This window comes from Myxine glutinosa, chromosome 2, assembly GCF_964187855.1.
Source record: "Myxine glutinosa chromosome 2, kmMyxGlut1.1, whole genome shotgun sequence".
NCBI classification, from domain to species: Eukaryota; Metazoa; Chordata; class Myxini; order Myxiniformes; family Myxinidae; genus Myxine; species Myxine glutinosa.
This window is the reverse complement of record NC_136262.1, coordinates 5,454,557-5,466,541: the sequence shown is the minus strand read 5'-3', so window position 1 is coordinate 5,466,541 and position 11,985 is coordinate 5,454,557.

The window sequence follows — 11,985 nt, the reverse complement described above, 5'->3', positions numbered from 1 at the left end:
TTGGCATTGCCATCTAAACCCAGCCGAATATCGCGATCCCACATTCCATTTCCTGTGACTTTGGTTTGTCCTGTTTGGCATTGCCATCTAATCCCAGCCGAAGATCGCGATCCCGCATTCCAATTCCTGTGACTTTGGTTTGTCCTGTTTAGCATTGCCATCTAAACCCAGCCGAAGATCGCGATCCCGCATTCCAATTCCTGTGACTTTGGTTTGTCCTGTTTGGCATTGCCATCTAAACCCAGCCGAAGATGGCGATCCCACATTCCAATTCCTGTGACTTTGGTTTGTCCTGTTTGGCATTGCCATCTAAACCCAGCCGAAGATGGCGATCCCGCATTCCAATTCCTGTGACTTTGGTTTGTCCTGTTTGGCATTGCCATCTAAACCCAGCCGAGGATGGCGATCCCGCATTCCAATTCCTGTGACTTTGGTTTGTCCTGTTTGGCATTGCCATCTAAACCCAGCCGAATATCGCGATCCCGCATTCCAATTCCTGTGACTTTGGTTTGTCCTGTTTGGCATTGCCATCTAAACCCAACCGAAGATCGCGATCCCGCATTCCAATTCCTGTGACTTTGGTTTGGCCTGATTGGCATTGCCATCTAAACCCCGCCGAAGATCGCGATCCCGCATTCCAATTCCTGTGACTTTGGTTTGGCCTGATTGGCATTGCCATCTAAACCCCGCCGAAGATCGCGATCCCACATTCCAATTCCTGTGACTTTGGTTTGGCCTGATTGGCATTGCCATCTAAACCCAGCCGAAGATGGCAATCCCACATTCCAATTCCTGTGATTTTGGTTTGTCCTGTTTAGCATTGCCATCTAAACCCCGCCGAGGATGGCGTTTGGCCTGTTTGGCATTGCCATCTAAACCCAGCCGAAGATGGCAATCCCACATTCCAATTCCTGTGACTTTGGTTTGTCCTGTTTAGCATTGCCATCTAAACCCCGCCGAGGATGGCGTTTGGCCTGTTTAGCATTGCCATCTAAACCCAGCCGAAGATCGCGATCCCACATTCCAATTCCTGTGACTTTGGTTTGGCCTGATTGGCATTGCCATCTAAACCCAGCCGAAGATCGCGATCCCGCATTCCAATTCCTCCTACTTTGGTTTGTCCTGTTTAGCATTGCCATCTAAACCCAGCCGAAGATCGCGATCCCACATTCCAATTCCTGTGACTTTGGTTTGGCCTGATTGGCATTGCCATCTAAACCCAGCCGAAGATGGCAATCCCACATTCCAATTCCTCCTACTTTGGTTTGTCCTGTTTAGCATTGCCATCTAATCCCAGCCGAGGATGGCAATCCCACATTCCAATTCCAGTGACTTTGGTTTGTCCTGTTTCGCATTGCCATCTAAACCCAGCCGAAGATCGCGATCCCGCATTCCAATTCCTGTGACTTTGGTTTGTCCTGTTTGGCATTGCCATCTAAACCCAGCCGAAGATCGCGATCCCGCATTCCAATTCCTGTGATTTTGGTTTGTCCTGTTTAGCATTGCCATCTAAACCCCGCGGAGGATGGCGTTTGGCCTGTTTAGCATTGCCATCTAAACCCAGCCGAAGATCGCGATCCCACATTCCAATTCCTGTGACTTTGGTTTGGCCTGATTGGCATTGCCATCTAAACCCAGCCGAAGATCGCGATCCCGCATTCCAATTCCTCCTACTTTGGTTTGTCCTGTTTGGCATTGCCATCTAAACCCAGCCGAGGATGGCGATCCCACATTCCAATTCCTGTGACTTTGGTTTGTCCTGATTAGCATTGCCATCTAAACCCAGCCGAATATCGCGATCCCGCATTCCAATTCCTGTGACTTTAGTTTGTCCTGATTGGCATTGCCATCTAAACCCCGCCGAAGATGGCGATCCCGCATTCCAATTCCTGTGACTTTGGTTTGTCCTGTTTGGCATTGCCATCTAAACCCAGCCGAAGATCGCGATCCCGCATTCCAATTCCTGTGACTTTGGTTTGTCCTGTTTGGCATTGCCATCTAAACCCAGCCGAAGATGGCGATCCCACATTCCAATTCCTGTGACTTTGGTTTGTCCTGTTTGGCATTGCCATCTAAACCCAGCCGAATATCGCGATCCCACATTCCATTTCCTGTGACTTTGGTTTGTCCTGTTTGGCATTGCCATCTAATCCCAGCCGAAGATCGCGATCCCGCATTCCAATTCCTGTGACTTTGGTTTGTCCTGTTTAGCATTGCCATCTAAACCCAGCCGAAGATCGCGATCCCGCATTCCAATTCCTGTGACTTTGGTTTGTCCTGTTTGGCATTGCCATCTAAACCCAGCCGAAGATGGCGATCCCACATTCCAATTCCTGTGACTTTGGTTTGTCCTGTTTGGCATTGCCATCTAAACCCAGCCGAAGATGGCGATCCCGCATTCCAATTCCTGTGACTTTGGTTTGTCCTGTTTGGCATTGCCATCTAAACCCAGCCGAGGATGGCGATCCCGCATTCCAATTCCTGTGACTTTGGTTTGTCCTGTTTGGCATTGCCATCTAAACCCAGCCGAATATCGCGATCCCGCATTCCAATTCCTGTGACTTTGGTTTGTCCTGTTTGGCATTGCCATCTAAACCCAGCCGAAGATCGCGATCCCGCATTCCAATTCCTGTGACTTTGGTTTGGCCTGATTGGCATTGCCATCTAAACCCCGCCGAAGATCGCGATCCCGCATTCCAATTCCTGTGACTTTGGTTTGGCCTGATTGGCATTGCCATCTAAACCCCGCCGAAGATCGCGATCCCACATTCCAATTCCTGTGACTTTGGTTTGGCCTGATTGGCATTGCCATCTAAACCCAGCCGAAGATGGCAATCCCACATTCCAATTCCTGTGATTTTGGTTTGTCCTGTTTAGCATTGCCATCTAAACCCCGCCGAGGATGGCGTTTGGCCTGTTTGGCATTGCCATCTAAACCCAGCCGAAGATGGCAATCCCACATTCCAATTCCTGTGACTTTGGTTTGTCCTGTTTAGCATTGCCATCTAAACCCCGCCGAGGATGGCGTTTGGCCTGTTTAGCATTGCCATCTAAACCCAGCCGAAGATCGCGATCCCACATTCCAATTCCTGTGACTTTGGTTTGGCCTGATTGGCATTGCCATCTAAACCCAGCCGAAGATCGCGATCCCGCATTCCAATTCCTCCTACTTTGGTTTGTCCTGTTTAGCATTGCCATCTAAACCCAGCCGAAGATCGCGATCCCACATTCCAATTCCTGTGACTTTGGTTTGGCCTGATTGGCATTGCCATCTAAACCCAGCCGAAGATGGCAATCCCACATTCCAATTCCTCCTACTTTGGTTTGTCCTGTTTAGCATTGCCATCTAATCCCAGCCGAGGATGGCAATCCCACATTCCAATTCCTGTGACTTTGGTTTGTCCTGTTTCGCATTGCCATCTAAACCCAGCCGAAGATCGCGATCCCGCATTCCAATTCCTGTGACTTTGGTTTGTCCTGTTTGGCATTGCCATCTAAACCCAGCCGAAGATCGCGATCCCGCATTCCAATTCCTGTGATTTTGGTTTGTCCTGTTTAGCATTGCCATCTAAACCCCGCCGAGGATGGCGTTTGGCCTGTTTGGCATTGCCATCTAAACCCAGCCGAAGATGGCAATCCCACATTCCAATTCCTGTGACTTTGGTTTGTCCTGTTTAGCATTGCCATCTAAACCCCGCGGAGGATGGCGTTTGGCCTGTTTAGCATTGCCATCTAAACCCAGCCGAAGATCGCGATCCCACATTCCAATTCCTGTGACTTTGGTTTGGCCTGATTGGCATTGCCATCTAAACCCAGCCGAAGATCGCGATCCCGCATTCCAATTCCTCCTACTTTGGTTTGTCCTGTTTAGCATTGCCATCTAAACCCAGCCGAAGATCGCGATCCCACATTCCAATTCCTGTGACTTTGGTTTGGCCTGATTGGCATTGCCATCTAAACCCAGCCGAAGATGGCAATCCCACATTCCAATTCCTCCTACTTTGGTTTGTCCTGTTTAGCATTGCCATCTAATCCCAGCCGAGGATGGCAATCCCACATTCCAATTCCTCCTACTTTGGTTTGTCCTGTTTGGCATTGCCATCTAATCCCAGCCGAGGATGGCGATCCCACATTCCAATTCCTGTGATTTTGGTTTGGCCTGTTTAGCATTGCCATCTAAACCCCGCCGAGGATGGCGATCCCACATTCCATTTCCTGTGACTTTGGTTTGTCCTGTTTGGCATTGCCATCTAAACCCAGCCGAAGATGGCGATCCCACATTCCAATTCCTGTGATTTTGGTTTGGCCTGTTTAGCATTGCCATCTAAACCCAGCCGAAGATCGCGATCCCGCATTCCAATTCCTGTGACTTTGGTTTGTCCTGTTTGGCATTGCCATCTAAACCCCGCCGAAGATGGCGATCCCACATTCCATTTCCTGTGACTTTGGTTTGTCCTGTTTGGCATTGCCATCTAAACCCAGCCGAAGATCGCGATCCCGCATTCCAATTCCTGTGACTTTGGTTTGTCCTGTTTAGCATTGCCATCTAAACCCCGCCGAGGATGGCGATCCCACATTCCAATTCCTCCTACTTTGGTTTGTCCTTTTTGGCATTGCCATCTAATCCCAGCCGAGGATGGCAATCCCACATTCCAATTCCTGTGACTTTGGTTTGTCCTGTTTAGCATTGCCATCTAATCCCAGCCGAGGATGGCAATCCCACATTCCAATTCCTCCTACTTTGGTTTGTCCTGTTTAGCATTGCCATCTAATCCCAGCCGAAGATTGCGATCCCGCATTCCAATTCCTGTGACTTTGGTTTGTCCTGTTTCGCATTGCCATCTAAACCCAGCCGAAGATCGCGATCCCGCATTCCAATTCCTGTGACTTTGGTTTGTCCTGTTTGGCATTGCCATCTAAACCCAGCCGAAGATGGCGATCCCACATTCCAATTCCTGTGACTTTGGTTTGTCCTGTTTGGCATTGCCATCTAAACCCAGCCGAAGATGGCGATCCCGCATTCCAATTCCTGTGACTTTGGTTTGTCCTGTTTGGCATTGCCATCTAAACCCAGCCGAGGATGGCGATCCCACATTCCAATTCCTGTGACTTTGGTTTGTCCTGATTGGCATTGCCATCTAAACCCAGCCGAATATCGCGATCCCGCATTCCAATTCCTGTGACTTTAGTTTGTCCTGATTGGCATTGCCATCTAAACCCCGCCGAAGATGGCGATCCCGCATTCCAATTCCTGTGACTTTGGTTTGTCCTGTTTGGCATTGCCATCTAAACCCAGCCGAAGATCGCGATCCCGCATTCCAATTCCTGTGACTTTGGTTTGTCCTGTTTGGCATTGCCATCTAAACCCAGCCGAAGATGGCGATCCCACATTCCAATTCCTGTGACTTTGGTTTGTCCTGTTTGGCATTGCCATCTAAACCCAGCCGAATATCGCGATCCCACATTCCATTTCCTGTGACTTTGGTTTGTCCTGTTTGGCATTGCCATCTAATCCCAGCCGAAGATCGCGATCCCGCATTCCAATTCCTGTGACTTTGGTTTGTCCTGTTTAGCATTGCCATCTAAACCCAGCCGAAGATCGCGATCCCGCATTCCAATTCCTGTGACTTTGGTTTGTCCTGTTTAGCATTGCCATCTAAACCCCGCCGAGGATGGCGATCCCACATTCCAATTCCTCCTACTTTGGTTTGTCCTGTTTGGCATTGCCATCTAATCCCAGCCGAGGATGGCAATCCCACATTCCAATTCCTGTGACTTTGGTTTGTCCTGTTTAGCATTGCCATCTAATCCCAGCCGAGGATGGCAATCCCACATTCCAATTCCTCCTACTTTGGTTTGTCCTGTTTAGCATTGCCATCTAATCCCAGCCGAAGATTGCGATCCCGCATTCCAATTCCTGTGACTTTGGTTTGTCCTGTTTCGCATTGCCATCTAAACCCAGCCGAAGCTTGCGATCCCGCATTCCAATTCCTGTGACTTTGGTTTGTCCTGTTTAGCATTGCCATCTAAACCCAGCCGAAGATCGCGATCCCGCATTCCAATTCCTGTGACTTTGGTTTGTCCTGTTTGGCATTGCCATCTAAACCCAGCCGAAGATGGCGATCCCACATTCCAATTCCTGTGACTTTGGTTTGTCCTGTTTGGCATTGCCATCTAAACCCAGCCGAAGATGGCGATCCCGCATTCCAATTCCTGTGACTTTGGTTTGTCCTGTTTGGCATTGCCATCTAAACCCAGCCGAGGATGGCGATCCCGCATTCCAATTCCTGTGACTTTGGTTTGTCCTGTTTGGCATTGCCATCTAAACCCAGCCGAATATCGCGATCCCGCATTCCAATTCCTGTGACTTTGGTTTGTCCTGTTTGGCATTGCCATCTAAACCCAGCCGAAGATCGCGATCCCGCATTCCAATTCCTGTGACTTTGGTTTGGCCTGATTGGCATTGCCATCTAAACCCCGCCGAAGATCGCGATCCCGCATTCCAATTCCTGTGACTTTGGTTTGGCCTGATTGGCATTGCCATCTAAACCCCGCCGAAGATCGCGATCCCACATTCCAATTCCTGTGACTTTGGTTTGGCCTGATTGGCATTGCCATCTAAACCCAGCCGAAGATGGCAATCCCACATTCCAATTCCTGTGATTTTGGTTTGTCCTGTTTAGCATTGCCATCTAAACCCCGCCGAGGATGGCGTTTGGCCTGTTTGGCATTGCCATCTAAACCCAGCCGAAGATGGCAATCCCACATTCCAATTCCTGTGACTTTGGTTTGTCCTGTTTAGCATTGCCATCTAAACCCCGCCGAGGATGGCGTTTGGCCTGTTTAGCATTGCCATCTAAACCCAGCCGAAGATCGCGATCCCACATTCCAATTCCTGTGACTTTGGTTTGGCCTGATTGGCATTGCCATCTAAACCCAGCCGAAGATCGCGATCCCGCATTCCAATTCCTCCTACTTTGGTTTGTCCTGTTTAGCATTGCCATCTAAACCCAGCCGAAGATCGCGATCCCACATTCCAATTCCTGTGACTTTGGTTTGGCCTGATTGGCATTGCCATCTAAACCCAGCCGAAGATGGCAATCCCACATTCCAATTCCTCCTACTTTGGTTTGTCCTGTTTAGCATTGTCATCTAATCCCAGCCGAGGATGGCAATCCCACATTCCAATTCCTCCTACTTTGGTTTGTCCTGTTTGGCATTGCCATCTAATCCCAGCCGAGGATGGCGATCCCACATTCCAATTCCTGTGATTTTGGTTTGGCCTGTTTAGCATTGCCATCTAAACCCCGCCGAGGATGGCGATCCCACATTCCATTTCCTGTGACTTTGGTTTGTCCTGTTTGGCATTGCCATCTAAACCCAGCCGAAGATGGCGATCCCACATTCCAATTCCTGTGATTTTGGTTTGGCCTGTTTAGCATTGCCATCTAAACCCAGCCGAAGATCGCGATCCCGCATTCCAATTCCTGTGACTTTGGTTTGTCCTGTTTGGCATTGCCATCTAAACCCCGCCGAAGATGGCGATCCCACATTCCATTTCCTGTGACTTTGGTTTGTCCTGTTTGGCATTGCCATCTAAACCCAGCCGAAGATCGCGATCCCGCATTCCAATTCCTGTGACTTTGGTTTGTCCTGTTTAGCATTGCCATCTAAACCCAGCCGAAGATCGCGATCCCGCATTCCAATTCCTGTGACTTTGGTTTGTCCTGTTTAGCATTGCCATCTAAACCCCGCCGAGGATGGCGATCCCACATTCCAATTCCTCCTACTTTGGTTTGTCCTTTTTGGCATTGCCATCTAATCCCAGCCGAGGATGGCAATCCCACATTCCAATTCCTGTGACTTTGGTTTGTCCTGTTTAGCATTGCCATCTAATCCCAGCCGAGGATGGCAATCCCACATTCCAATTCCTCCTACTTTGGTTTGTCCTGTTTAGCATTGCCATCTAATCCCAGCCGAAGATTGCGATCCCGCATTCCAATTCCTGTGACTTTGGTTTGTCCTGTTTCGCATTGCCATCTAAACCCAGCCGAAGATCGCGATCCCGCATTCCAATTCCTGTGACTTTGGTTTGTCCTGTTTGGCATTGCCATCTAAACCCAGCCGAAGATGGCGATCCCACATTCCAATTCCTGTGACTTTGGTTTGTCCTGTTTGGCATTGCCATCTAAACCCAGCCGAAGATGGCGATCCCGCATTCCAATTCCTGTGACTTTGGTTTGTCCTGTTTGGCATTGCCATCTAAACCCAGCCGAGGATGGCGATCCCACATTCCAATTCCTGTGACTTTGGTTTGTCCTGTTTGGCATTGCCATCTAAACCCAGCCGAATATCGCGATCCCGCATTCCAATTCCTGTGACTTTGGTTTGTCCTGTTTGGCATTGCCATCTAAACCCAGCCGAAGATCGCGATCCCGCATTCCAATTCCTGTGACTTTGGTTTGTCCTGTTTAGCATTGCCATCTAAACCCCGCCGAGGATGGCAATCCCACATTCCAATTCCTCCTACTTTGGTTTGTCCTGTTTGGCATTGCCATCTAAACCCAGCCGAGGATGGCGATCCCACATTCCAATTCCTGTGACTTTGGTTTGTCCTGTTTAGCATTGCCATCTAAACCCAGCCGAGGATGGCGATCCCGCATTCCAATTCCTGTGACTTTGGTTTGGCCTGATTGGCATTGCCATCTAAACCCAGCCGAAGATCGCGATCCCGCATTCCAATTCCTGTGACTTTGGTTTGTCCTGTTTGGCATTGCCATCTAAACCCAGCCGAGGATGGCGATCCCACATTCCAATTCCTGTGACTTTGGTTTGTCCTGTTTAGCATTGCCATCTAAACCCAGCCGAGGATGGCAATCCCACATTCCAATTCCTGTGACTTTGATTTGTCCTGTTTAGCATTGCCATCTAAACCCAGCCGAGGATGGCGATCCCGCATTCCAATTCCTGTGACTTTGGTTTGTCCTGTTTAGCATTGCCATCTAAACCCAGCCGAGGATGGCGATCCCGCATTCCAATTCCTGTGACTTTGGTTTGGCCTGTTTGGCATTGCCATCTAAACCCCGCCGAAGATGGCGATCCCACATTCCAATTCCTGTGACTTTGGTTTGTCCTGTTTGGCATTGCCATCTAAACCCAGCCGAAGATCGCGATCCCGCATTCCAATTCCTGTGACTTTGGTTTGTCCTGTTTGGCATTGCCATCTAAACCCAGCCGAAGATCGCGATCCCGCATTCCAATTCCTGTGACTTTGGTTTGTCCTGTTTAGCATTGCCATCTAAACCCAGCCGAAGATCGCGATCCCACATTCCAATTCCTGTGACTTTGGTTTGTCCTGTTTAGCATAGCCATCTAAACCCAGCCGAAGATCGCGATACCGCATTCCAATTCCTGTGACTTTGGTTTGGCCTGATTGGCATTGCCATCTAAACCCAGCCGAAGATCGCGATCCCACATTCCAATTCCTCTGACTTTGGTTTGGCCTGATTGGCATTGCCATCTAAACCCAGCCGAAGATCGCGATCCCGCATTCCAATTCCTGTGACTTTGGTTTGGCCTGTTTGGCATTGCCATCTAAACCCAGCCGAGGATGGCGATCCCGCATTCCAATTCCTGTGACTTTGGTTTGTCCTGTTTAGCATTGCCATCTAAACCCAGCCGAGGATGGCAATCCCACATTCCAATTCCTGTGACTTTGGTTTGTCCTGTTTAGCATTGCCATCTAAACCCAGCCGAGGATGGCGATCCCGCATTCCAATTCCTGTGACTTTGGTTTGGCCTGTTTGGCATTGCCATCTAAACCCCGCCGAAGATGGCGATCCCACATTCCAATTCCTGTGACTTTGGTTTGTCCTGTTTGGCATTGCCATCTAAACCCAGCCGAAGATCGCGATCCCGCATTCCAATTCCTGTGACTTTGGTTTGTCCTGTTTGGCATTGCCATCTAAACCCAGCCGAAGATCGCGATCCCGCATTCCAATTCCTGTGACTTTGGTTTGTCCTGTTTAGCATTGCCATCTAAACCCAGCCGAAGATCGCGATCCCACATTCCAATTCCTGTGACTTTGGTTTGTCCTGTTTAGCATTGCCATCTAAACCCAGCCGAAGATCGCGATACCGCATTCCAATTCCTGTGACTTTGGTTTGGCCTGATTGGCATTGCCATCTAAACCCAGCCGAAGATCGCGATCCCACATTCCAATTCCTCTGACTTTGGTTTGGCCTGATTGGCATTGCCATCTAAACCCAGCCGAAGATCGCGATCCCGCATTCCAATTCCTGTGACTTTGGTTTGGCCTGTTTGGCATTGCCATCTAAACCCAGCCAAGGATGGCGTTTGGCCTGTTTGGCATTGCCATCTAAACCCCGCCGAGGATGTCAATCCCACATTCCAATTCCTCCTACTTTGGTTTGTCCTGTTTAGCATTGCCATCTAATCCCAGCCGAAGATCGCGATCCCGCATTCCAATTCCTGTGACTTTGGTTTGGCCTGTTTGGCATTGCCATCTAAACCCAGCCGAGGATGGCGATCCCACATTCCAATTCCTGTGATTTTGGTTTGTCCTGTTTGGCATTGCCATCAAAACCCCGCCGAAGATGGCGATCCCACATTCCAATTCCTGTGACTTTGGTTTGTCCTGTTTGGCATTGCCATCTAAACCCAGCCGAGGATGGCGATCCCACATTCCAATTCCTGTGACTTTGGTTTGTCCTGTTTGGCATTGCCATCTAAACCCAGCCGAAGATGGCGATCCCGCATTCCAATTCCTGTGACTTTGGTTTGGCCTGATTGGCATTGCCATCTAAACCCAGCCGAAGATCGCGATCCCACATTCCAATTCCTGTGACTTTGGTTTGGCCTGATTGGCATTGCCATCTAAACCCCGCCGAGGATGGCAATCCCACATTCCAATTCCTCCTACTTTGGTTTGTCCTGTTTGGCATTGCCATCTAAACCCCGCCGAGGATGGCAATCCCACATTCCAATTCCTCCTACTTTGGTTTGGCCTGATTGGCATTGCCATCTAATCCCAGCCGAGGATGGCAATCCCACATTCCAATTCCTCCTACTTTGGTTTGGCCTGATTGGCATTGCCATCTAAACCCCGCCGAGGATGGCAATCCCACATTCCAATTCCTCCTACTTTGGTTTGTCCTGTTTGGCATTGCCATCTAATCCCAGCCGAGGATGGCGATCCCACATTCCAATTCCTGTGATTTTGGTTTGTCCTGTTTAGCATTGCCATCTAAACCCCGCCGAGGATGGCAATCCCACATTCCAATTCCTGTGACTTTGGTTTGTCCTGTTTGGCATTGCCATCTAAACCCCGCCGAGGATGGCAATCCCACATTCCAATTCCTGTGACTTTGGTTTGTCCTGTTTGGCATTGCCATCTAAACCCAGCCGAAGATCGCGATCCCGCATTCCAATTCCTGTGACTTTGGTTTGTCCTGTTTAGCATTGCCATCTAATCCCAGGCGAGGATGGCAATCCCACATTCCAATTCCTGTGACTTTGGTTTGTCCTGTTTAGCATTGCCATCTAATCCCAGCCGAGGATGGCAATCCCACATTCCAATTCCTGTGACTTTGGTTTGTCCTGTTTAGCATTGCCATCTAATCCCAGCCGAGGATGGCAATCCCACATTCCAATTCCTCTGACTTTGGTTTGTCCTGTTTGGCATTGCCATCTAAACCCCGCCGAGGATGGCAATCCCACATTCCAATTCCTGTGACTTTGGTTTGTCCTGTTTAGCATTGCCATCTAATCCCAGCCGAGGATGGCAATCCCACATTCCAATTCCTGTGACTTTGGTTTGTCCTGTTTAGCATTGCCATCTAAACCCCGCCGAAGATCGCGATCCCACATTCCAATTCCTGTGACTTTGGTTTGTCCTGTTTAGCATTGCCATCTAAACCCCGCCGAGGATGGCAATCCCACATTCCAATTCCTCCTACTTTGGT